Here is a 4,060-nt window from a genome sequence, read left to right as displayed (position 1 = left end):
TTTTTTTTACAGATCCTATAGGCATTCAAAGGACAATATAATGTTATAAACCACTTTATGCCAACATTCAACAAGGCGGATGAAACTGACAAATTTAAAATATACAACTTACCTAAACCAAAAGGTCATATCTACTAGAGTCATATCTATTAGAAATTAAATACATTATAAAAAATCTTCCCACAAATAAACCCCTGCCAGGAACAGATGGTTTCACATGTGAAATCTACCAAACACTCAAGGAAGATATAAAATCACTATCACACAATCTTTACTAAGAAACAGAGGACAGAATACTTCCTCACTCATTTTATGAGGGCAGTATAACCCTAACATTCAGACTCAGATGCACTGATGCAAAGCTCAGAAGCACTGATACAAAAATCCTTAGCAAAAAATTAGCAAATCAAATGCAACAGTATAAAAAGGATGGGATACCACGACCAAGTAGTGTTTATTCCAGGAATGTAAGATTGGTTTAATGTTAAAACTTACTTGGGGCGCCTGGGTGGCGCAGTCGGTTAAGCGTCCGACTTCAGCCAGGTCACGATCTCGCGGTCCGTGAGTTCGAGCCCCGCGTCGGGCTCTGGGCTGATGGCTCAGAGCCTGGAGCCTGTTTCCGATTCTGTGTCCCCCTCTCTCTCTGCCCCTCGCCCGTTCATGCTCTGTCTCTCTCTGTCCCAAAAATAAATAAACGTTGAAAAAAAAAAATTAAAAAAAAAAAAAAAAAAAAAAACTTACTTGATGTCTCTTTTTTCTTGCCAGACCTGGTATCTTCCATTTCTGCCAAGATATACCAACACAAGTAGGTTGAGCCTTGCAGGAGAGCCTCAAATACATCAGGTGGCCTGGTTCAGGAAGATTCTTTGTCCCCCATGGGCTCAAAACTCTCCCTTCCTCCCTCACTCAAAGACACCAAGGTAGCTAGGCGTCACCAATAGGGAGATCCTAACCACATCTCTCACTTACCAGGAGCTATCTGGTGGCCTGGCCTGGGGCAACTGCTTTTGTCCTGTCAGACGGCACCAGAGGTACCTGATAAACTAAGCAAATCAAAATAACATCACAGATTCTCGGAAATTAAACTGCCGTTGAAAGCACAGCCCACAGGGGCGCCTGGGTGGCGCAGTCGGTTAAGCGTCCGACTTCAGCCAGGTCACGATCTCGCGGTCCGGGAGTTGGAGCCCCGCGTCGGGCTCTGGGCTGATGGCTCGGAGCCTGGAGCCTGTGTCTCCCTCTCTCTCTGCCCCTCCCCCGTTCATGCTCTGTCTCTCTCTGTCCCAAAAATAAATAAAAAACGTTGAAAAAAAAATAAAAAAAAAAAGAAAGCACAGCCCACAGATGTCATCCAAGACCCACACACTAAACCTAATTAAGGCGACTATCAAAATAAAATTGACATAGGACCTATAGTCTGTTAATAAAATGGACAAAATGTGCAGAATACAACTGAAAGTCACCTAATATACCAAGAACCGAGACTATCACAGTTTGACCGAGAAACAATAACCAACTGACACCAACGAGATAAATCAGATTTTAAAACATTCATCATAAAAAAGATTTCAATGACCAATTACAAATTCTCTTGAAACAAATGAAAATAAAAAGATATGAGATCTCAATGAAAAAATAGAAGCTATAAGAAAACAAAATGAGGGGTACCTGGATGGCTCAGTTGATTGAGTGTCAAGGCTTGATTTCAGCTCAGGTCATGATCCTGCGGTTTGTGAATTCAAGCCTCGGGTCAGGTTCTGCACTGACAGTTTGGAGCCTGCTTGGGATTCTCTCTCTATCTCTCTCTGTCTGCCCCTTCTCCACTCTCTCTCTCAAAATAAATAAACTTTAAAAAAAATATTAAGCAAATTGGGAATCACAGAATTAAAAAAATACAATGTCCCAAATTTTAAAAACTTGCTGGATGGGCTCAGGAGTTGAGTGGCAGTGACAACAAAATTAGTGAACTTGAGGACAAAACAAAAGGATTCACCAAATGGTTAAAAATTCGGCATTTGTATCAGCAGAGGCCCATAAGGAGAAAGGGAATAGAAGACAGAAAAGGTATTTGAAGAAATAATGGTTCGAAACCTCTCAAATTTGAAGACACAAAGTATATTTGTATAAGATGCAAGAAGTTGAGGAAACCCAAGTATGACAAACCCAAAGAAATCCATTCCAAGACACATATAATTAAACTTTGAAAGCTGAAGACATAGAAAAAAAAATTTTATGTAGCTGGTGAGAAAAAATGCTTTATATATAGGGAGACACCAATTTGAATGACAGCAGATTTCTCATCTGAAACCATGGCAGTCAAAAAGAAGTGTGTCATTATTTCTGAGGTGTTGAAAGAAAACAACTGTGAACCCAGAATTCTAGATCCGGTGAAGCTATCATTCATGATTAATGGGGAAATAAAAGTATTCTCAGTCAAAGGAAAACAAAACAAATGTGTGACTTGCAGACCTACCCTTAAAGACCGGCTAAAGGAATTTCTTCTGATGGAAAGGAAATTATAAAAGAAAGAATTTTGGATTATCAGGAAGGAAAAATAATGAAAGGACAGAGCAGAAATACACACAATAGACTATCCTTTCCTCATGCGTTTAATAAGTAATATTTGATGATTGAAAAAAATTATTACACCACATGATGTCCAAAGCAATGATATTTAAAAGTGGGGGAAATAGAAGTTTCTAAATGAATTAAGATTTCTACACTCCAAAAGGTAAAATATTGATACTGATAAATGTTATAAATCACATATGTATATTAAAAAACCAAGAGTAAGCATTAAGGAAACTATAAATGGTACAAATTTTTTTTTTTTTTTTTTTAAATATGGAACGCTTCACGAATTTGCGTGTCATCCTTGCGCAGGGGCCATGCTAATCTTCTCTGTATCGTTCCAATTTTAGTATATGTGCTGCCGAAGCGAGCACTATAAATGGTACAAATTAAAAAATACTGTAAATGAGTCAGGATTGACTGCCCCCCCCCAATTTCAAGTAATGCACAGGAAATCAAAACACAAGAAACAGAAACGAGATCTAGAGGAAACATAAAGAAATAATAATAATAAAAAAAGACTTATGTGATAACATAATTACCTTAAGTGTAAATGATCTAAATATACCAATAAAAAGATTGGTAGAGTGTATAAGAGCCAATTATAAGAAACTCATTTCAAAACATTGCCATTCGATAGGATGAAAGCAAAAAGATGAAAAAAGTTATATCATGCAAGTAATCAATAGTGGCAGGAGTGTCAATATTATCTGATAAGGTAGATTTCGGAAAAAGAAAGTTAATAGAGACAAAAAGGACATTACATACTGATAAATGAATGAATCCACTAGGAAGACATAATGATCTTCAATTGTATATGCACCTAACAATAGAGGCTCAGAACACGTGGACTAAAAACTGATAGAGTTGAAAGGAGAAATAGACAACTCCATGATTATATCCCCTTTTGGCAATTGCTACACATGCTGTTTCAACAACATAATCAAACAACAGGATCTTATTGATGTACAGAGAACACTCTACCCACAAACAGCAGAAGAGTCTATAGAACATTCATCAAGAGAGGCCATATCTTGGCCTTAAGAACAAATCAAATCAAATCAAATCAAATCAAATCAAAACAAAACCCTCAACACATTTAAAAGAACTGAAATCATACAGAGTGTAATCTCTGCCCATAACTGAATCAAACAAAAATCAAACACATAGAAAAAACTGTAAACACGCAGAAATTAAACAACACAATTGTAAATAATTCATGACTCAAAAAAGAAGTCTCAAAGGGAAAAAAAAAAACTAACTCCATGAAAATAAAAACAACAAAGCAAAGTGTATGGAATGAAGCTAAAGCAGTTTTGGGAGGGAAATTTATAGCACTAATATTTATACTAGAAATGAAGAAAGGTCTGAAATCAATAAACTACATTCCTACCTCAAGCAATTCGAATAAAAAGAGCAAAATAAACTCAATATAAGTGAATACAAGGAAATACAAAAGGAGCAGATATCAGTGACATTGAAAGTAGAAAAA

General features: G+C 36.8%; 1 non-coding gene across 1 annotated transcript; it reads right to left on the bottom strand.

The window, feature by feature from the left end:
• Positions 1-2,835: 2,835 nt before the first annotated feature.
• LOC115509569 lies at positions 2,836-2,942 on the bottom strand. Its single transcript, XR_003967433.1, has one exon. It is a non-coding gene; the product is annotated as a U6 spliceosomal RNA (small nuclear RNA).
• Between the last annotated feature and the right edge of the window lie 1,118 nt (positions 2,943-4,060).

This window comes from Lynx canadensis, chromosome A2 (genome assembly GCF_007474595.2).
Source record: "Lynx canadensis isolate LIC74 chromosome A2, mLynCan4.pri.v2, whole genome shotgun sequence".
Lineage (NCBI taxonomy): Eukaryota > Metazoa > Chordata > Mammalia > Carnivora > Felidae > Lynx > Lynx canadensis.
Note: the sequence above shows the minus strand (reverse complement) of the source record. Positions and strands in the feature narration are given on the sequence as shown.